This window comes from Sus scrofa, chromosome 2 (assembly GCF_000003025.6).
Source record: "Sus scrofa isolate TJ Tabasco breed Duroc chromosome 2, Sscrofa11.1, whole genome shotgun sequence".
Taxonomy (NCBI): Eukaryota; Metazoa; Chordata; class Mammalia; order Artiodactyla; family Suidae; genus Sus; species Sus scrofa.
Genome location: NC_010444.4, coordinates 21413871 through 21437817, shown reverse-complemented (window position 1 = coordinate 21437817; position 23947 = coordinate 21413871). Strand labels below are relative to the sequence as shown.

General features: G+C 38.4%; 1 protein-coding gene across 14 annotated transcripts in view; it reads right to left on the bottom strand.

Moving 5' to 3' along the window:
- The window catches only part of LRRC4C (leucine rich repeat containing 4C), a 1216912-nt gene that overhangs the window by 196388 nt on the left and 996577 nt on the right, over positions 1-23947 (bottom strand). For all 14 annotated transcript variants that reach the window (XM_021085270.1, XM_021085271.1, XM_021085272.1 and 11 more), the window contains one exon: positions 6727-6823. The gene's annotated coding sequence lies outside the window, so the exon portion shown is untranslated. The remainder of the gene's footprint in view (positions 1-6726; positions 6824-23947) is intronic.

Genomic DNA, 23947 nt, shown 5'->3' with positions numbered 1-23947 from the left:
CGTAAATAAACATTCTAATATGTTCTGTTCCACACAGAAGCAGAAGAGCTGTCACATCTTAAGATTTGAATACTACCACCTAGATTTGAATCCCACATCAGCCTCCTTTCCATGTGAATGACCTTGGGCAGTTACTTAACTTCTCTCACCCTCAGTGTCTTCATCTTTGATATGAAGGTAGAAAGGATGCCTGAGGATTCATTGAGATGACTGCTCTGAAGAGGCTTAGTTCCAGTAACAGGCATAGGACGTCCTTCCTCCATTCCTGTTACCGGCCATTATTTTTATGATAATAGTAATGATAAGATAAGAGGTTCCCATTTAAAACCTCTTAACAGAGAAATCCCTAACCTTTCAGGGCACTCAAGCAGATCCATCCAAGAACTAAGGGAAAAGTGTTTTCCAGAAAACTGGAAACTTAGCCTTAAGTGCAAAGAACCCTTTCTTGACCTCAGGGATACTAACAGTATGAGGGTGGTTCTGGTGGACGAAGAATGTTACCTGCCATTTCCAGCAAACAAAAATATTGCCCTCCATCAATCCATCAGCCACCAGTGGTAAACCCTGAGGGGAATTCATAATGGAGAAAAGTAGGATACTGGCTCTAGATAGTTAAAATGCATATCAAAGGAATAATTTCAATGAGTCCAAACTCTTGCATCTTTCCATTCACAGAAAAGCATTATACTCATGAACTTGAGCTGTCTGTTTTTTGTGATTAGCAGTCATCTCTGGGTGATTAACTACATGGATTTTTTCCAGCAAAAACCCCCTATCCATTACCACTTTGGCAGAGCTCCTCAGAGCTGTCTGAGAGGCTGATTCCTGGGCTATAGTCCTCAGTAAGGTCCCCAAATAAAACATGACTCTCAACTTTTAGGTTATGTGGCTCTTGCTCCCTTCCTTTCTTCTCCCCCCACTTCTTTCCTTCCTTCCTTCCTTCCTCCCTCCTGCAGCACATGGACGTTCCCAGCCCAGGCGTTGAGTTGGAGCTGCAGCTGCCGGCCGATGTCACAGTCATAGCAATGCAGAATCCTAGCCACATCTGGGATCTACACCACAGTTTGTGGCAATACCAGATCCTTAACCCACTGAAGGAGGCCAGGGATGGAACCCACATCCTCATGGATACTAGTCAGGTTCTTAACCTACTAAGCCACAATGGGAACTCCAGTTTTGTTTTCTTTTTAGATATGACATTCAAATATTCTAGAAGGGGCAGGACCAACCATCTGGATGAAAGGAGAGGAGGCTTCCTTGAAGGGAAATGACTTAAGCATTTAGTTGCTTTGATAAGGGTTATACAAGAGCTCATTGTCTCCCAAGCAACACATTGACACCTACCTGAGCAGGTGGCCTTTCCTTTGGATTTTACAGGCTTGGAGGATTGTGACTGTGTCATTTTCATCACTGCCACTCGTGCACTCCTTTCAGTGAGAACGGGGTGTCTACTACGCCGGAAGTAATCTGGGCTTTACCCTGTTGCTTGAGCAGCACGTATGTGACTGCCTCCCCCTTTCAACCATCCCCAATGTCTCTTTTCAATCCCTAGCCCTGGGAATTCTATCCCACATTCTTGTTGTTTAGTCTTGTTTGTAAAGGATCTGCTGGTTTTGTTTATATTAGTTTTAAGCCCCCTCCCTCCTGCTTTTTACTCTATTTCTAGTGGCCACAGCTCCTCAATTCTATGACATTGAGAAATGTTACCACTTGTAAAAGAGGACAATAGGAGTCACAGCTCAGCCCCATTCCCAGGGAAATACGATGGGTCCACAGATCCACCTCTTTCCAAGGCCTTCTTCTGGAGTGAAAACAGTGCAGATAATAATGAGGCAGGATGGATGTGTCTTTCCATGGAGGTAGTCAGTCTTCTTACCCTTTAAAGAACTTTTCCCTTAGTTTGTAATTTATTTTAGCCTCTCAGTTTATATATTTACATGTCTATTTATTTCTACTTAAAAAAAGAATATATCGAAGAATAAGCCATAATCCTATTACTCATTTTCTACACATATCAAGCGCATAATTTATGTAACAGATAATAATATGTAATATATAGGTAACATAATTATTGATGTTATATTTGCATAAATTCCTATAACCCGATTTTTTATTTTTGTCTTTTTAGGGCCGCACCCATGGCATATGAAAGTTCGCAGGATAGGGCTTGAATCAGAGCTGCAGCTGCCGGCCTACACCACAGATCATGGCAGCACCAGATCTTTAACCCACTGAGTGAGGCCAGGGATCGAACATGCATCCTCATGGATACCAGTCAGTTTCATTACCACCGAGCCACGATAGGAAATTCCAGATTTTTTAAATTAATAATGTATTGTGAATCTATTCTCACGTCTATATTTTCAGAGCAGCAGCCTCATTACTAATGACTGTAGAGTGGTTTATTAGAGCGACAGGCCATGTTATAAGAAGTCCTTTATTTTTTAGGTATTTAGGTTGCATCTAACAGACTGCAACTGTTTACAACAGGCTAGTGATCACGTATGTGATCATGTGTGTACATATATCTTCACTCATTTGTTTACTGATTTTTCTAAGATAAATCTTCGAAAAGAAAATGTTAGGCCAGGGGGAGGCACATTTTAAAGACCTTCAGTAACATGCCATGTTAGTCTGCAGAAAGTTATACCAAGTTACACTCTCAACAGCCCGTTTAAAAAAACACTTTCTCTACACTCTCGCCACTACTGGGTGTTTTAATTCAGTTTTTAATTTAAAGATGGAGGAGGTGGTATCTCATAGGGCTTGAGAGCCCCCTGAATAGGGCTACGTCAGATTTATGGTGTAAAGATTTGTTAACCAAGACCTGAGTCATGGGAACGTGGGCATGCTTTTTCTATTACCAAGAACTCTATGAATCAGATCTAATAACTATTTCAGTTGGTACCAATACTGCCACATTTCAGAGCCAATCCAAACTGGAAAAAGCTATGTATTTTTTATCAAAAAATTCCCATGGATATAATAATAGCAAATATCCTTTTAGTTCTCTTTAGATTGGGGCAATACTATTGTTTCACTTGAAATTACATATCTCATTTTTAGACATCGGGGGATCTAATTTATAGATATGTTTCCAGGCACAAGTGGAACTCAATTTGTTCCTAAATAAAAATGTCACTCATCAAAGGACAGCCACTTCAACTTGACCATGTGGATGTCTACTTTTTGTATATGAATCACAAACCTGACAAGGCTATTGGGAACTTTACTTGTTCCAATCTGTTGCTCTGTTCACTTAACCACCTTTCAAAAAACAATAAATTCTTAGTCCTTCTATTAGCAAGAAGTCAGAAATAAACTTAAGTACTGGTGGGCCACTTTCTATCAGGATAACATTTCCAAATGGGATAAAAATCTGCATGCTAGAGTTTAGAAACAATAGCAAAGAGCTGTGATAGTTAATCAAAGGAGTGGTTGTATTTTCTGATCTCCCCTTAAATTTTTTTTTTTTTTGGTCTTTTTTTTTTTTTTTTTGCTATTTCTTTGGGCCGCTCCCCACAGCATATGGAGGTTCCCAGGCTAGGGGTCTAATCGGAGCTGCAGCCACTGGCCTACGCCAGAGCCACAGCAACGCGGGATCCGAGCCGTGTCTGCAACCTACACCACAGCTCACGGCAACGCCGGATCGTTAATCCACTGAGCAGGGGCAGGGACCGAACCCGCAACCTCATGGTTCCTAGTCGGATTCGTTAACCACTGCACCACGACGGGAACTCCGTCCCCTTAAATTTTAATATGTTTTTGCAAGAAGTTCCCGGAAAATTTCCCTGAATACCCAGCCATTCCTACAGAACCTGTTATCCATTCATTTTACTAACTGATTCAAAACATGACTAGAAACGTCATAAATCTCAAGGCAAAATTAAAATTAGAATGTTCCCCCTATCATCTGACTTGATTATGCTGGGATTTATTGGTGCCCAGAAACCATAGAGCCTTGAACTTCTGAGATAAATTCTTTACGATAGATCTATCAGGAATGAATATGGCTTTCTCTTAAGTTAGCTGTGGTTTTGTTTTGTTTGTCTGTTTTGTTTTGCTTTTTCATTGTGGTTTCCTCATAGAATGCTAAAAGTATGATGTTATAGGCTTTGAGGATATGGGAAAAGAGAAAACTGGTACTGACTCATTTCAAAATAGATGGTTAAACTTGTACACTCTGGAAAATTGTCTAATACATGTAGAGTTAATCTAGTTACTCATTCAAAATTTTTCTTTCAACTAACATTTACTAAATATCAGCAGTGAGCACATCTCTGGTTGACTGGAGGAATCCTGAGGTCTTAAACTAGGATTCTAAATTAGGATTTGCATTTGTGTCTTCCCAGAAGAGGAAACGATGCTGACCTGTGATGGTTTTATCCCTCTCTTAAAGTTTGTGCTTTATGAAAGAGTTTTAGGTTTGGCTCCCCAAGCAAATTGTGTCTTTTTTCTAATCCTCTTCTCTTTCAGCGTAGTATTTCTCAGTTTGGGGGACTAGCTGATTTCATACTTTCAAGCTTCCATAAAACTTACAGAAATATAACTTGTGAGTGGTGAAGTTAAAAGGTGGAGCCATGTAGTAGTTTCCTTCTTTTTTTTTTTTTTTTTTTTAAGGCTGCACCTGTGGCATATGAAAGTTCACAGGATAGGGGTTGAATCAGAGCTCTAGCTGCCAGCCTATGCCACAGCCACAGCAAGGCGGGATCCAAGCTGCATCTGTGACCTGCACCACAGTTCACGGCAGCGCCAGATCCTTAAACCGCTGAGTAAGGCCAGGGATCAAATCCACATCCTCAGGGGTATCAGTCAGGCTCGTAACCCGCTGAGCCACAACGAGAATTCCTAATAGTTTCTTGATATTCTTTAAGGATACACCCAAAAGACCTTTGCTAATAACCAACTTTCTAAATGTCACTGTAGCCCATACACTTTTTGTAGATAACTCATGTTAATATGTGATATACCCTCTATGCAACAAAGTGGTGTGTATTAAATAATATTTAAGACTCCTTCTTCCTGAGGATAGCCCTATTTAATTTTTGACGATTAATTATTCACCTTGATATACACTTATTTGCAGCAGCAAATCCAGATGACTGCTCTTCCAACATAGAAGATCAAATTGTTCCATCCATTATGTTTTCTTTTGCTACTCCAGTGTAATCAAGGGGAGGGCAAATCACCAAAATTTGACCAAATGGAATGACAAAACTAAGTCATGTTTTTCTTGCATGATCTTGAATCTCAGATGAAGAAACACAAATATCAGAGGAACAAAGCCCATTCATTCTAGAGGTACCATCCTGTTGAAAATATTAAGTGGTACTGCTACCAGACCTTCTACAAATGCTTGGCTTGGTACATAGTCCTATACCTAGTCTATTATTTTCTTTTTTTTCCAGGCTTCTGACTTTTTATATCCTTTCAATAGACACTCTTTCCTTGGTTTTATTTTTACCAACAAATAAATCCAGATGACATGGATGATATATTAAATTACAATTACAAATTCCCATTGAGACAAGTCCACTGAAAAGTTAGCAAAGCTCATTGACTACTTGGATAAACTGTTCTCTCCACTCCCTCTTTGCAGAATAGTTTAACAGTATGCCTGAAATATTAAAAGTTACTATATGTCATGCAATTTTTTTTTGACTTTTTGTCTTTTCTAGGGCTGCACTTGAAGCATATGGCGGTTCCCAGGCTAGGGGTCTAATCAGTGCTGTATCCACTTGCCTATGCCACAGTCACAGCAACGCAGGATCTGAGCCGCGTCTGCAACCTACACCACAGCTCATGGCAACGCCAGATCCTTAACCCACTGAGCGAGGCCAGGGATTGAACCTGCAACCTCATGGTTCCTAGTCAGATTCATTAACCACTGAGCCATGATGGGAACTCCTGTCATGCAATTTTTAAAAATAGTTAAGACTATAAGTGCCAGCAGTCTACCTGCTCTGTGACAATACAGAGGACATGCCCACTGTGATTCAATTAATACATGACATTTAAGAGGCAGTTGGCAGATATTCTACTTAGCGTTGGGGCTTGCTTCTAAAAACACGAGAAATCACAGTGCTTTGGCTGCCCCTTCACTCAGAAGGGATTCTTTAACCCTAGGGGCTAACAAAATTCTCATGCAAACTTTAAAGAGCCTTCCTCTTCTTGGCTGGATTCTCCTATTTTTCTTTGGTGTGAGGGAAAAGTATTTATTTATTCCCTATTTCTGTTTTATTTCTCCAATATATTAGCAATCCTGGCTTCTCTTTACTCACCTTACTCACCCCTTTCTTTGGCCGCTAGAGTTGCTTATGTGATTGGTGATTTTGGCAGTAAGACTCTGTCAGTTATGGTTTAACTCATTCTCTTCACTTTCATCTTTAAAGCAGGATGTTTACAGGGAGAGGCATTCCTGCCTGCTACTCCACACTGGAATTTTATAGGGAAGGCTGCCCTGTTGGGGGAGCCTGCAGCTGCCCAGCACTTCTGGGGCTATCGGTGGGTAAATCTATCTAATGCTGGGGTGAAATGTTAGGAAGCTTATTTTTGCCACACATGAAAACAACATTCTCAGATATTTACTATGTCATTTATTTTAAAAAGTGGAATCTGGTTCTCTACGTGTCTACTCTTTTGATATTTGAACATCGCTTTTTTTCTGAAATTTGGAGACTAGAAAAGAAGCCACAAGAAAACAGATTAGTGGGACGTGGAACTTACCTTATTGAAATTTCTGAACAGGTCCTGATCTTCCCGAGAAAATCCAAAGAGATTGAAGAAGGGTTCTGGTTTACTGCAGATAACGTTTCTTTTATACCTGCAGGAAGACAACACAAATACCACATTTTTAAATCATATGATTGAGAAGAAATTTAGGGGTAGATATTCCAGCCTGTAACCCAATCCCAAAATAATTTAGTCATTCATCTTTGTAGTGTAGAGAAACAACATAGACATAAATATTGCCATAGATATAGACACAGATACAGATGTGATATTGGCTTTAATTTATCTGTCTCTAAATTTGCTGGTCTATTTTTTGAATTTAATTTTATTGGAGTATAATTGCTTTACAATGTTGTATTAGTTTCAGGTGTACAGCAAAGTGAATTAGTCAAACATATAAATATGGTCTTTCTTTCTTTGTCAGTGGTCCACTCATTGTATTAATGTGTGTCCAGCGTCAAGTGGACTTCATTGGAGAAGCATTCTATCTATGAATAACTTTTGTACATAAATTTGAGAGACTTCTAGCTCTCACCTCTTCCCTCTGTCATGAGCTCAAAACAACAGAGATCATTGTCAGTTTATTCTAACCTCAATAGCCAAAGGGACATTAAAAAACTAGAAAATATACGCTCTAATTTACAGATTTCTCAGTGTGATCTAGCAACAAGGATAACAAATAAATACTGGCATTGGACTGAGAATCAGAACTAGATTCAATCCTTAACCCTACTGTAATGAGCCATCTGATTTGGGGCAAGTATCCAAACTTCTCTGAGTCTTCATCTCCCCACATATAAAATTAAGAGCTTTGTGCAGAATGTCCTCTAAGTCCCTTTCCATCTCTCAAGTTCTGTGATAATTTTCCTTCTGAGGATGTGCTAAGACACAGGTAGAATGGTCAGGAAGACCTTGCGGTAGCAAAACTCTGTTTTGATAAAGCCTGAATTTTTGTAAATGTATTCCATGTATTCAATTACCAGCTTCTCTCTCTGCTGGATAATTGTAAATAAATGATACAACATTTACTGTCATCAATTACTTTCACATTTTTCTATTGACTAAATCAACCATGTATCTCATAGAGCTTAGTAAAATTGGATATTTAATTCACAGGATTCATAATCCTTTGGGGCCTGATGACCAGTGGCTCAGCCTTCTATCTTCCTGCTATCCTTACAATGAGAGGAAGAAGCTGGAATTCTGTAGAGACTGGAGAAACTAGAAGCTGCTTATGAGATAACATGCAGAATTTACATTATATCATTACATTTTTTCCCTATGAAATTTCTTCCAAGGGAAAAAATATTTCTGGGTGAAATATTTATTCTAATGGGTGTTTCATATATCATTGTCCTGCAAAAACAGTAACCATTCCTAAAACTGAGGGCTAGCTGAAATTACAACTCACAAAGATAATTTTTTTTTCTTTTACGGCTGCACCTGCAGCATAAGGAAATTCCCAGGATAGAGGTCAAATCAGAGCTGCAGATGCAGGCCTACACCACAGCCATGGCAAAGCTGGATCTGAGCTGCATCTGGGAACTACATCACACCTCGAGGCAACACCAAATCCTTAACCCACTGAACAAGGCCAGGGATCGAACTTGCATTGTCACAGAGACAATGTTGGGTCCTTAACCCACTGAGGCACAATGGTAACTCCCACAAGCATAATTTTAAAGTGAACACATGAGCCTTTGTTGGTGTTTTTATTAGAGTAATGGCAATTAAGCCTGTATTATATATCCAGTACTGGACTAAACTCTCTACACTATTTTAAAGATTAAGTCTTATAACTACCCTACGAAAAATCTGAATTATGATTCTTATTTTATAGGTGAAGAAACTGAGGCATGAGTCAACTGAGTGGCAGAGTTAGCAGGTCTGCTTGATCCCAAAGCCTGTAGTCCTTACCATGCTATATATATCTTAGTCCTACAGAATTGTTAACTCCTCCCAGGCCAGCAAACAATCAATTTCAGTAGTTTCTCTCCATCATATATTACCCGAGCCTCTGAATGCATTGGTTGATATTTATCTTTTGATACATAAAGGCCCTGTCTGATTTCTCTCCAGGACTACAGTTTTTGCATTTCTATGTTCAGGAGAACAAAATGCTGCTTTTTTCTGTCTTCTAGCCTGAGTTTTCTGCCTGGTATTTAACATTTTCAAAGAACTTCACTGATAGCAGGATGCTTATTTTGTATGTATGCAAGTGAAGAGAACTGAGCTAGGTGGGGCTGCCTGCAGGGGCCAAGGCATCGAATAGGAAGAAGCACCGAAATGTGAAATGCGTGGGTTGCGAGGAGAACCAGACAGATGATTTGTTGATCAGAACCAAGTAAATCACATCATTACACAGATTCACCAAATGTGGGGCTGGAAGAGGACTCAGTCATCAATTAGTTCAAATTTCATAGTGTGTAGGTGAAGGAAATAAAATATAGGTGTTCAGGAACTAGGAACCAGGTTCCTGGATTTCATCCATCCACCCCATTTCTCAATAGTAACATCGAATCCTTAATTACATGTTTCTATGCACTTCTTCAAAAAGAAATTCCCTGCTCTAGGCCTGTATGTATCAATCACACTGTGTAAAGACTCGAGGAGAATAGTCCTTATGAAAAAGACTTTGGGGGTCAGACTGACTTATCTAGATCCGGTAGCATCCCTCTCTGGTTATGGAACTTTAGGAGAGTGGCTTCATCTCCCCAGGGGATGGTTTCCTAACCTGTAAAACCGAGAAATGGGAGCAGTCTTCTCTCTGCGCTGCTTTGAGGAGGAAACAAAAGTTGCTTTAAAAGTCTGTGCATCAGGACCTGATACAGAGTAGGAAAGCATATACAGCAGTGGGCATGTGCCACTATTGTGTATAGAATAGATAGTAAAGCACTATCTATAGAATAGATAGTAGAGCACAGGGAACTCTACCCATATTCTATAATAATATGGGAAAAGAAATCTGAAAAAAATCAGATGCATGTGTATGTATAACTGAATCACTTTGTTGCACAGCAGAAATTATCACAACATTGTAAATTAACTCTAACTCAACAAACCCTAAGAATTTCAAAACCATATACAAATATTTTCAGATATCTGTCATCTGCCTTATGATCGTCGTCACCATTATTTCTTTGATGTCAACCTAACATAATAAGACAGCCTTTGAAAACTGTGTTTTCCTTTTAAATAAGGAAATATAAATCCCAATGAAAGGAGATTCTGGGTGGAGAACCAACAAATAGACTGAAATCACCAGCATGGTCACAGAAATTTTAGGTTTCTCGTCAGTAAAATGGGAAAGACACCGATCTCTATACACATTTGAAATTGCATGGGCAATACTGAGAAATAATAGATTCAGAATTCAATCTTCTTGCTAAGGACTGTCCAAATCAGCTGCACTCAAAGGCAGAGGTTCTCAAGGCTTCTCAAAGCTAGACCTTGTGACCAAAACAAATGATTCTACATGATAAAAAGGAGAGAGAAAGAGCATGTCTCATTTCTTTCTTAGTTGTAAGTTGGTGTGAAGAGATGTCCATTTGGATTCTGCTGTTAGAGAGCTCAGTTATGCAATATTCATACAAAAATAGTTCCAAATCAATACAACATGTTTTAAATTTACATTAACATTTAAATTAATGAGGAGCTCAATGTGAATTATGGAGCTTTAGCTGTTTAGGACTGCGTTCCTTCTTGCCAACTTGGAAAGCAGTCTATTGACTCACCTTCTCAGTCTCATAAACAGCTTCCAGATTCTATGTGTTTTCAGTGCCAGAGGACTTTTCAGTCTGGAGGAAGGTGCCATATTGACATCACCAGGGAATGAAGTTGGCCCTAGCTACTAAAGATGCAAAATGCTTGCAGCAGCTACACACAATTTCCCTGAAGGGCAGATTGCCATAGATGGTTGTTAAGACTGGGAATGCTCTAGGATCTGAGCTTACTCCACACCCTCCCCCATCCATTCATTTATCCAACAAATATTTCTAGAACACCAACTGTGGACATAGAACTGTGCTAAAACAATACAGATTCTACTTTGAGGAACTCATATTGTCTATCGAAGAGCTGGTTACATATATACATACAAAAACAATTATGGAATGCTGTGACATCTCCCGTGATAAAAGAAGGTACATACTGGGTGCAATCAAAGGCACTTGAATGAGATTGAAAGAGAATTAAGAATAAGGCTCAACAGAACAAAGGGTGGGGGAAAAATGTATACATGTAAGTATAACTTGATCCCCATGCTGTACAGTGGGAAAAAAATTTTTAAAAATTATATATAAAAAAAGAATAAAAAAAAAAAGAATAAGGCTTGAAAGACAAGTAAGAATTAATCAAAGAGCAGAAACTCTCACCACTCGGAGGGGAGAGTCTAAAAAAAGAGGCTTTGCTTCAATGAAGAAGAAATTCTGAATTATTAGAGTGTGAGAGATGGGGCAAGTATGGTGTGTATGTGTGTGAGTGTGTGTGTGTGTGTGTACACATGCACACAAAGAAGTGTGGATGTAAGTTAATGTTCATGGTTAGACAAGGACAAATTGAGGAGAGATCTCACATGCCGTGCTAAGAAGTTTGGACACAATCCTGAAAATGATCAAGATGCAGATGGCCTGTTGTATTTTCATTTGTTTTAATAAACTTACAGAGAAGTTTCAAGTTCACAGCAAAATGGAATGATAAGGACAGAATTCCCATATATTTCCTATCCCCACACATGTAAAACCTCCCACACTGGATACCCCATGCCACAGTGGTACATTTGTTACAATTAATGACCATACACTGACACAATGTTATCACCTAAAGTTTATAGCTGGCATTCTAGTTCACACTTGGTATTGTGCATTTTATGGATTTGGACAAAAGTATAATGACATGTACCAACCATTATAGCATCAGAGTAATTTAACTGCCCTAAAAATCCTCTATTCTCCACCTATTCATCCTTCTCCACTCTCCCCCCAGCCCAGGCCAACAAATGATTTTTTAATTGGCTCCATTATGTCTTGATAATTGGCACTAACATAATAGAAGAGTGCCTTTATTGATGAAATTGAAAGTATTTGTGATATGTGGATTGACCTACATATTTTGGGGATATTCCTCATGTTTATATTAACACAGTTTAAGGACAGAGTGAGACGTGAAGCTTATATCCTTATATTAGGGAAGATACCTGAGGCTTGATGCATAAATTGTTTTCCTTTGAGCTATGAATTAGAAGAATGTTTCATTGGCTAATTCAACGAAAAGGGTCAACTAATTCTGCCTCTGGAATGTCATCTGTTAAAAGATGGGATTCAGAGAATCTAAAAAAACAAAAGATGGAACTTTGTTGCATTTTCAGAACTATTTTGTGCTTGTTCACTAATGCAAGCATATATGTCTAACAGACATTTGAGTTCTTAGCAAAATCAGGGCAGTGACTTTGCTTTACTATTACCTAGTACTGAGAGTGTGGCTAATTCTTATTCATCTCAGGCTTCTTTGCCTGTTACTATCTACCAAAAAGAGTCTAGTGCCTACATGTTGTGGAGGACAAAAACTGCCTAGACCAGTCTGCAACACTTCACATGTCCAAGGAGCAAACAGGAAACTGTTGTATCCTATGTGTGATAAGAAAGATACTGTTAGAAATTGACACTGGGGAGGTAGATAAGAAGAAAAATACAGGGACTTTTAGCTCCTGATAATACTTTTGGATTGAATTCTCAGTGCAATAGGAATCATGTAAGATATAAGAAGAGAGTGCCTCTGATCTGCTTTACATTTTTTTTTTTTTTTGGACCTCTGCCCACAGCATGTGTAAGTTCCCTGGACCAGGGATCAAATCTCCACCACAGTAGCAACCTGCGCAGGGATAATGCTGGATTCTTAATCCATTGAGCCACCAGGGAACTCCTGATTTACATTTTTTAAAGAAGATATTGGACAATGTGTTAGAAAATAGATTATGCAGGGAGGAAAGTTGAGGAATACTACAGAAGTCCAGGTGAAAATGATAGAGGAGCAGACCCTGTGATAGAAATAAAAGTGATCAATGTGAATGGACCTTGAGACATTTGGGGGAAGAAATCTAGGTAGGATTTGCTTGTGGACTGGAGGTGAAAAATAGGACAAGGAAAGACTCCTAGGTTTGGGACAGCTGTTGGAAAATCTTCAGTGTTGAATATGGCTTTTGGAGAAGGTCTGTGCCAAAAGGCTGAGGATCAGTCTTATCATTAAGGGGAATCTCTAGCAAAAAAGGAAGATCTATCATAAGCCTTCTGTTGACTTTCCCATGGATCCACACAGAAAGTTGCTGATTCCCACCACAGGGCTTTCAGCAGAGACTCCCTGGGGGTACCTGGCCTGTGGAGTCATACAAGTTGTCTGGTTCACACAGGAAGGCCTCTTTTTCAGTATAAGTAGAAAGAGCCACATGAAAAGTGCCAGTGTTTCAGATTTATTTCATATTCATTGAGCCTTAGTGTCCTCTTGTAGAAAATGAATGACCAAGAAGAGGGTTTCTATCTTTGTCTGCCATCGTTAAGAAGATAATATTCATCAGATGCTATAAAGCTTCTGTTTAATCTTGGCTCTTAGTGAAATGTATGAATATGTTTTCAGTCATTGATTTAGTGAGTTAGTCCATCTGTCAGTCTGTTGGTCAGAGATTCATTTAACAAATATTTCTTATAAATTAGCCATGTATAGGCCACGTATTGGAAATGTCTTACATAACTCCTCTTTTGCCTGTGTATCTTCCAGATATTTAGTCTGTTAAGCACCGACAAAAAAGTATCTCAAATGCAATTTAGAAAACTGACTTCACTGAATGCTGTGTTGACTCTGGGACTATTATAAAAGTGAAGGATTAAATGAACAAAAAGTCAATTGCTTTTATATCTGATCTATGAAAACTCTACATCCTTTAGAAAATCAGATTTTATTTTCATTTTATACCACCAGTTTCTAATTGTTCATCTGAGATTATTTTTTTTAAAGAATGGGATAAATCATTTTATATATATAAAATTTCACAATCTTTACACATGTTAATAGGCATGTAATGTCGATACCAGCCAGATTTTTATACAGACTACTCAAGTTAAAATATTTTCGCATACATTTTAAAAGAATTTAGTTTGAATAGGAAGAACTAAAATGAGAATATTTACACCCACATTTGATATTTTAATTTTCCATGGCCTGTGTAGCTTTGACTAGAGACCTCTCAATATTTTGTGTCACAGTATTTCATCTCAAGTGGAATTAACATTATGGAGCCATTTTGAACTATTTTTATTTAACATGAGCATCAGCAGTCTGGTGTCAGCAGCCCAAAGTCTTCTGGGCTCTTTTGTTTTTATCTCAAAAAAAAAAAAAAAAAAGTAAATCGCTACTATTTTCTGTAGCAAAAGGGGCAAGAAAGCAAGAGGTGAATTGCCAAAAAGAATACATTCATATCATTATCAGTTCAATGGTACAGTGCAAGAAGTCTAAATGTTGTGATTTCTTGCATAGTTTTCTTTAGCTCCTGCAGACAACTAAAGCAGCTGACAACTTACATATACTTATCAAATCCTGTAGTCACATTTTCTCTTGTACTTCTCTAAGGTGGGTAGTAAGAGTGAACTATTGAAATATTGGGTCAACACCTAACAATTGAGGTACAGGACATTTCCTGAGGATTTATAACCAGGGTGAAAAAAACTGGTAATCTCAGGGATTCCTGGGTGGTGTCACTTTTTAGTTTACTTTTTCCTCCAGAGATCAATAATCATGGTGATGATTTGGGTCATAAATTAAAACTAGAAGAGAATTTGCATCTGTTCAGATATGGTCTTTTTTATGGGCTATTTAGTTTTTGGAGGGCTTGGAGGTCTAATAGGTTTAATTTAGACAATTTATGAATGTGAACAAGGTAAGCAGGTAATAGCAGCCTAAGGTGGAAACCCCCAAAACTTTCTGCACTAAATATCCCTTCTTTTCATTCAGAAATTTTAATGTATTTTAAGATTTTTTTTTTCTTTTCTTTTTAGGGCTGCACTCACAGCATATGGAAGTTCCCAGGCTAGGGGTTGAATTGGAGGTACAGCTGCTGGCCTATGCCACAGCCACAGCAACGCAGGATCCCAGACATATCTGTGACCTACACCACAGCCCACAGCAATGCTGGATCCTTAACCCACTGAGCAAAGCCAGGGATCAAACCCACGTCCCCATGGATACTACTCAGGTGCGTTACCACTGAGCCACAATGGAAACTCCAGTTTTAAGATTTTTTAATGCTACTTTCATAACTCAAAAAGAATGAAATTGTTCCAAAGATGTTTATTTGTCTGTGAGGAAAAATAGAGACCTCTGTCATGAGCCAAAAAGTAAGCTCAATGACAGGAGACTGTGGGTGATGACAAAATGCTCTTTGTGAGCAGGGCCAATTCTGCACTCCACACGCTCTCATGATGGACTCTGCTCATAGCACAAGAAAGTGTAAATAGCAGGTCTGTTAGAGCTGGGTGCAACATTAAGATTTAATTAAACATTGTTTTACACGGGTAAACTAGTCATGCAGCAATGCCATGGGAGAACAGAGCCCACACTGTGTGGACTAGCAGCAGAAAGGCATGGAGCTGAAATGTCAGTGCACACCATTAACGTAAACAAGAGGAGGGAGCCACTGGAACAGTACTGTCAACTGAAACTATGTCGCAGGAGCCACACTCAGAGGCTAAGAGGGTATGGAATCTGCAGAAAGCAAGCAGACTTGGAGGATGCTGTTCCTGGGTTGTTCAGGGAAAGGGCACTGAAAACCATGTCGTATGCCTCAAGGTATAGAACAAGCACCCAGAGTGATAAGGATAGGAAATGCAGTTTCACTCAACATAAAAATAAGGGTCTAAGCCTTCAAAACTATCCAAGGGTAGAAGAGACTGCCTAAAGATAGGGAGTTTATTGTCATTTGAATGTACAAGTGTAGGCTGCATGGCCAGTTGGTAACTTTCTTACCTAACATAGTGTCATTCTCTGAATCTAATGATTTATGCTGGTTTGGTATTACTTTATACAGAAAAGGCAGTTGAATGATGAATATGTATGAATGGCAGCTGCTTGTGGGGTAGAGTTTGAGGTGTGACTACTAGCACTGGCCCAAGTGCCATGACATAAATGAACACTGGAAAAGAAGTTTTTCAGATGGAAGTTTCTCTCCATATGCAGCCTTTAAAAATCAAATACACTTTAGCAGTGTATTAGTTTCCTAGACCTGCTAAAACCAAATACCACAAAGGGAGGGGTGTTAAACAATAGAAATTTATTCTCTCACAGTTTTGGAGGACAGAATTTCAAAATCAAGATCTGAGAGGTGACATGAGCAAAATGGCCAATAAGATATCCCTTATTCTACATATGCCCCCCACAACAGAAATGCTTTGGCATTGATCCACAGACAAAAGTGCCTTCATAGGAACTCTGGGATTCAGGAGGAGATTGGGAAAGCCCAGTGAAGTCTAAGACCAGGGAGAGCTAGTCAGGCTTGCAAAAAGGCAGCAGACTCACTGACCATGGTCCTGACTATAGAACCATGCATATCTCTGGACCCCTGAGAAGTAGGCTGGAGCCCTTTTTGGCTTTGGGTTTGTCATCAGCATCACACACCAAGATAACTGGGAAAAGTCATGCCCAACCAGGCATTAGGAAATAGACATATGGACATTGTGCTGACCATGGACCATGAAGTGTTATGTGAAACAAATTCAGACCTTGCCATTGTCTGGGAGCCTTCTGTGGTGGGCTCACCAAATTCAGTCAGACTGTCGATTTTGAAAGTGCACTGTAAGTGAGGTCTAGCCTGTCTCAGCCACAGTCTGTGAACATTTCTACTGGCATAAGGACCCTGCAGGAAACACTCCTGTCTATGCCTGTAGAGATCCTGAAAGGTCCTTCTACTAGGTATCAGCTCCCACTGAACTATAGCCTCATGAGCAGGAAACTTGATTCAGAGAAGGCAAGATAACCTGCCATCTGCATTCTTAGAGATCCTAAAAGGTCCCTATGTGCTGATCTAGCTTCCGACTGCCACAGTCAGCCAGTCTGGTAGTAGGAGTTATTTCTATCTGTGCTCCTGGAGATCCTGGGTCCTATACTCACCTTGTGCTCCTCCAGCCATTATCAGAGACCAGTTTGTCTGAAATTCACATTTAACTGGGAAAAACATGACGTGGACAGGCCCTGCTTCCTCTCACAGTCTGCAGGAGAATATTTCCTTGTTTCTTTTAGCTTTGGGTGATTCTAATTGTTCCTTGGCTTGTAGTAGCATAACTCAAATTTCTGCCTCCATATCCTTTCATGGCTTTCTTCCTTCTACTGCGTCTTCCTTTTACTGTGTGTCTCTTCCTTATTTCCAAATTTCCTCTCTTTATAAAAACACTAGTCATTGGATTTAGGGCCCATCCTTAAATGAATTCATCTTAACTTGTGATTCATCTTAACTGTGAATTCATCTTAACTTGATTACATCTGCAAAGATACTGTGTCCAAACAAGGTCACATTCGCAGCTATCAGGGGTTAAGACTTCAACATAGGTTTTAGGGAAATACAGGTCAACCCTCAACAAGCAGTGTTATATCTTTTGATCATCTGCACTTACATGTGACTTAAGGCATCAGAATCTTTCTCTTTCTTTCTTTCTTTCTCTCTTTCTTTTTCTCTCTTTCTTTCTCTCTTTCTTTCTTTCTTTTTCTTTCTTTCTCTCTCTCTCTCTTTCTTTCTTTCTTTCTTTCTCTCTCTCTCTTTCTTTCTTTCTTTCTTTCTGTCTCTCTCTCTCTTTCTTTCTTTCTTTCTTTCTTTCTTTCTTTCTTTTTTTCTTTCTTTCTTTCTTTCTTTCTTTCTTTCTTTCTTTCTTTCTTTCTTTCTTTCTTTCTCTCTCCCTCTCTCACTTTCTCTCTCTCTCTCTCTCTCTCTCTCCCCCTCCCTCCCTCCCTCCCTCTTTTCCCTGCCCAGAGCATGTGGAAGTTCCAGGCCAGGGATCAAACCTGCACCACAAAAGTGACGCCAGCTGCTGCAGTGACAAAGCAGGATTGTTAACCCACTGAGGCACAAGCGAACTCCCGTTTTTCCTTTTTAATGCTCACACTTTCCCAGGTCTCCATTCTCAGAACCTTACCTCTTTTACAATTCTAACAAAACTGATGCACGTCTAATTCCTTGAGTCCATCACTTACTGTCCCATGCCTGTTCATGTACTAGTGTGTCCTGCTCTATCCATCTGAAAGCTCTCCAGTCATTCTTCAAATAGTAGCACCATCATCACTTTTTAAAATTTCTTGGGAAAAACTAAGAGTCCTTCTCCCTTTGTTGCGTGATACCATACGTATATATTTCTGCTAAGCCAGTTATCAGACAATATCATTAACATTTGTTTATACACACACACACATATATATACATTACAATGTGCATATACATTATAATTATAAAATAAACCAAGGGAAAAATTGCTTAGCTGATGTTATTACTCCAGCTTTGGTGCTCAAGATGGAAAAACCTAATTTAGTACTTGGGCTCCCTCTGTTTTAATATGTACAGAGAGAAATGCTACAAAGGGAACTTGTTTTATTTTATATTGAAGGACACCTACCAAACATTACAAAGTTTTTTGGGTAAGACTCTCTCATGATTTCCAAATATTACATTTGTATCTACTGGGAACATTCATTTATTACTAAAGACACAGGTCAACATTTCAGTATCTCAGCGAAGCTTTTAATAGTGGTTTCAGAAGATACTATCAAGAGAAGCATGTCATTTGATACTATTATCCATAATGATGGTAGGATAAAATTTAGGGAAATAAGTTGGAGACACAATAAAACATTTTAAGAACAGCTTATACCAGTGCTTCACATTAAAACACCACAAAATATGGGTAGGTGAGGAAAGTCATTACATTTTATTTTGGTATCTAGGTGCTATCGTGCTGGGAGTATGCACTCATAATTGTTACTTGCAAGAATCCAGCAATTATAAGCATATGAAATAAATAAATAAATAAATAAATAAATAAATAGCAGTGAGCTGTGGTGTAGGTCACAGAACGGCTCGGATCTGGCATTGCTGTGGCTCTGGCTTAGGCTGTGGTTACAGCTCTGATTAGACCCCTAGCCTGGGCACCTTCATATGCCACAGGTGTGGCCCTAGAAAAAGACAAAAAGACAAAAAAATTAAAAAATAAAAATAAATATAAGCATATGAATTAATAAGCAAAGCGTTATGCAGAATACTGAAGTGTCCAGATACATGCAGATATAAAAATGTGCAAGCCTATGTGTAAACATGTAAATAAGCAAGTCAGTCAATCAGCAGAGAGTGAAGTATGGTAAAACATAAACTTAGTTGGGGGTATCTATCTCAAATTTTCACTTTATTTTCCTTTTTTTCTTCCTTCCTTCCTTCCTTCCTTCCTTCCTTCCTTCTTTCTTTCTTTCTATGTCTTTTGTCCTTTTAGGGCCGCACTCGTGGCACATGGAAGTTCCCAGGCTAGAGGTCTAATCAGAGCTGTTGCTGTCGGCCTACCCCGGACCCACAGCAACGTGGAGATCCAAGCCACGTCTGTGACTTACACCTACAGCTCACAGCAACACTGGATCCTTAACCCACTGAGAGAGGCCAGGGATTGAACCTGCAACCTCATGGTTCCTAGTCAGATTTGTTTCTGCTGAGCCACGATGGGAACTCTTTCACTTTATTTTTCTCATTCTCTATCTCTCCTTCCCTTTATCCCCCCTACTTTCATTTCTTCCTTCCCTTTTTTTCTTTATTTTATTTTATTTTTTCCATTTCATCCCATCCTCTGCTACAGGTTACAATCTAGAAGTCAGGAAAATGTAATCTGAAAGCACCAAAACATTTCCTTGGAGCTCACTCTTCAGTATCATGGCTCCTTCCCTGAATGGTAATTATATCCTGGCTATGACAACCCTTTGAAATTACTAGTGAAAGTACTTTACATCTTCCCCCAAGTTTGAAAGAATTATATATGTTTTTCAGATCCAAAACTTTCAAAAGGCTCAACCCTGGTGACATATAATTCAAAGATTCAAATTCTTTCTAGATTTCACATCCCAAGCAAAATTATGAGAGAAAAACAACAACAAAAACAAAACAAGAAATCAAAACCACAACAAACAAGATGAAAATGATTGACCAGGAAATCACTGAAATCACCAAAACCATTCAAAAGTGGTCATTATTAATATTCTTTTGAGAATTTTTATTTAACCTGTATCTGGTTTACCTACAAAACCTTACGCACTCATAACTTTTAAAATAGCAAGGCGACTGTTGTTTTTTCATTCATAAATAACGTGCTTTATACTACTTTGTAATTATACAAAAACTCTAGGGACTTGCTACATGGAAAAATTTTAGAGATGGTAGTGTCTCATAATTGTTCTTATTTTTATGTTTTTAGGTGCAGAAATCATTACCTTTAACACAGAAGTCAGAATATGAACTGTGTCTGGGCCAGAAGAAGGATTACTTTACACATATTTATATTATGTAAAGAATGAGGTGGGTTGTGAATGATATTTAAAGGCATATCACGGAAACACATTTCTGATCTAGAACTTAGGTTTAACATTTCTCCCTCAGTCTATAAACCCTATATATAACTCTCCTCTTATTAGGATGTAAACAGAAGGTGAGCTTTCTTATTTAAAGGGCTTTTTAAGCATCGTTTCTAATAAAATAGCAAAAAAATAAAAATTTAAGAATGAAGAGTTTTAAGACAAATGGAATCGAATCTAATTGTTTTTACTTTGCTACAGCATGAAAAATGTATTAGGAGTCCAGGATGGGGAAGCAGATAATTTTGTAGTTGAGGTAATTGTTGGATAGTTCAGGTGTCTACACAGGGAGGGCATCTCTTTCATTCTCCTTATATAAGGCTCTCCTGCCTCTGATAATACACTGGCAGCAAGGAACAACTTAGCTTTTAGAGGGTCCCCATCCCCAATAGACTGGACTCGTTAAACTTTGGAAATGTCTTATTTATGTAGTCACTTATTCAATAAATAGCTAGCGTATCACTGTATGAAGCTGTCAACATGAGTTTTAGATCCAGGCAAATCAAATTCAAATCTCTCCTCTGACTTTTACTATCCCTATGACCTTCCGAAATTTTTCCTTCATCTCTGGGCCTCATTAAATTCTCCTGTAAAATATAACAATAATAGCACTTACCATATATGGTCATTCTGAAGAGTGTTTTATGTCAAGCACACAGAGTGTTTTATGTGACACATATTAAGCCTCGTGTGATAATGGTGTTTTTATATTTATTCATTTTTACTTGAGTTATGTACTATGTACCCAGCACTACCCTAAGTGTTGGAGACATAGTAGTCATCAAACCACAATCTGTGCTTTATGAAGTGTAATTTCTAATTTAAGCAATGTGACTGAACCTAGGAATATATTCACCTAATCTCTCTACTCTTCTTTCTTCTTTAAATATTTATTTATTTGAGATATAACTGACATAGAATATTATATTAGTTTCAGGTACATAACATAATTCGATATATGTATACATTGCAAAATATTCACTACAATAATTCCAGTTAACATCTATCAGCCCATAGTTACAACTTTTTTTCTCCTTGTAATGAGAAAGATCTACGCTTCTTTCTTGGCTGACAGATGAACTACATACCCTGACCTGTCTTATGATGACGTGTGTCCACAGGACTGAATTCTAGCAGAGGAAATGTGAAAGGAAGTGATGTGCACTGTTTTCAGGTCCAGCTTTTCAGTATTTCCCACGTACCATCCATCATCTTCCATTGCCTGCCAACTTATGGAAATTCAGGATGAACTTGAAAGTCACAGGTCAAACACGTCAGTCTTTGTTCTTGAATGACTCTCTGAGGCCAACCTCCAGGCACACTCCCTGCTGTAGACTTTGTACAAATAGCAAAACTATCTTCTGCTATATCATGCTTCTAAAATTAAAGATTTACCTTTTATAGCATTTAGCATTACTTCCATTAATTTGAAAAGAATATGTAAACACATACAGGCATACCTCATTTTATTTGGCTTTGCTTTATTATGTTTTGCACATATACCAATACTGCTTTTTTCCTTTTCACGAATTGAAGGTTCATGGCAGCACTGTGTCAAGCAAATCTATGGCACCATTTTCTTTACAGCATTTGCTCACTTCATGTCTCTGTGTCACATTTTGGTAATTCTTGTAATATTTTAAATCTTTTTCATTATTATTATTGTATTTGTTCTGATGATCTGTGAAGGGATCTTTGATGTTCCTACTATGACTTGCTGAAGGTTCTGATAATGATTAGCATGTTCTTAGCAATAAAGTATATTTAATTAAGGTCTGTACATTGTTTTTTCAGATATAATACTATCATATATTTAATAGATTACAGTAGCGTGTAAACATAACTTTTATATGCACTGGGAAACCAAAATTTTGTGTGACTTGCGCTAAATGGGATAGCCCCTGTATCTTGGTGTTCTGGAAACAAGCTACAGTATCTCTGAGGTCTGCCTGCAAATGAATAACATCCTGCCAGCTAATACTAAGTGCTTAGCAGAAAAGTGATGCAGAGAGAGAAAGAGAGTAGAGAGTAAAGAATAGGGTCATGGAAGTTCTCATTTAGGTGGAGACATCTGAAGCAAGTCTTGAGTCAATGAAGTAGAGAGACACATGCATCACTACTGAAAGGGCTCTCGAGTCAAAGGAAACACACGATTCAAGTGTCTGATGTAGAAGTGTGGTTGGAGTTTTGAAAAAAGTTCATGAGAAAATCAGTGTGGGCTGAAGTAGGAAATGAGTTGAGAGGCAACCACAGGGCAGACTAGTATGACTTTACGGATCATGATAGGCATTGTAGATTTTTCAATAGGGAGATGACACAATATCATTTACATTTTATTTATTTATTTATTTATTTATTTATTTATTTATTTATTTATTTTTGCTTTTGGGGGCCGTACCTGCAGCATCTAGAGGTTCCCAGGCTAGGGGTCGAATCAGAACTACAGCTGCCGGCCTACGCCACAGCCATAGCAATGCCAGATCCAAGCCACATCTGCAACCTACACCACAGTTCATGGCAATGTCAGATCCTTAACTCACTGAGCGAGGCCAGGGATCAAACCCTCGATCTCATCATTCCTAGTCGGATTCATTTCTGCTGTGCCATGACAGGACTCCTTTTGGGTTTTTTGTTTGTTTGTTTTTGCATTTATGTTTTAAAATAATCACTGTAGCTAGTGCATAAAATTTGAGTTAGGAGAAGGATGACAGCTGAGATATCAGCTATGTGGGCAATTGCAGTAGCTTTGAAGTCAACAAAATGGAAACTCCAAGTCTTCTCAGATCAATGCTTTTGATCCCTAGATGTTTCTGCCATTTATCTTATAACAAAACATCAATTATTCACCAGCCTGTATACTCCTCCCCCAAAAGCACTTGCATTTGATACCATCTTTCTTAAATTCAGCCAGAATTAAATGATATTCTCCGCATATACCCCACAACACATTTCTTCCTAAAGCTGGACATTACACTGCTTATTAATTCATCAAACTATAGAAATCTCTTTTATATTTTATATCTTTCCACACTATCATATTAATTGTACACTGATGCAATTGATACTTTTTAAAAAGCTTTTATATAAAATTCCTCTTAAACAGAGCTAGTGCAACTTAACTATTGACTACAGTTTCCATATGAACGTGTGGTTATTTGGAAACAGATTGATTTCTTTTTGTCATTAAAAATTTAGTCAAGGACTTCAAAGAACATGTTCTAAAGGGAATAAGTAAGTTAGATGTGATAAAAAAAAAGGTTCTATAATCAAATAGTTTCTGGAATCAGGGCACTAAGTAAAATTAATCAAATACCATTTTTATAGGGCAGTTCAGAGAATCTAACCTGATTTTATGACTCTGTCCCTCTGATTTTATGACACAGTCACTCTCCATGAGGTGAGATAATAATATATACATAATGCCTTTCCACAACATAATGGAAACAGCTTGGGTTTCAGAATCAAAACTTAATCAAACTTAACTACAGAAGTCCCACTTCCCCTTTTTTATTTTTCTAGACCATTTGAAGGAACTAATTCTGCTTATACACATTACTGACTTTTGGAAGACAGCATAGTTTTAAAC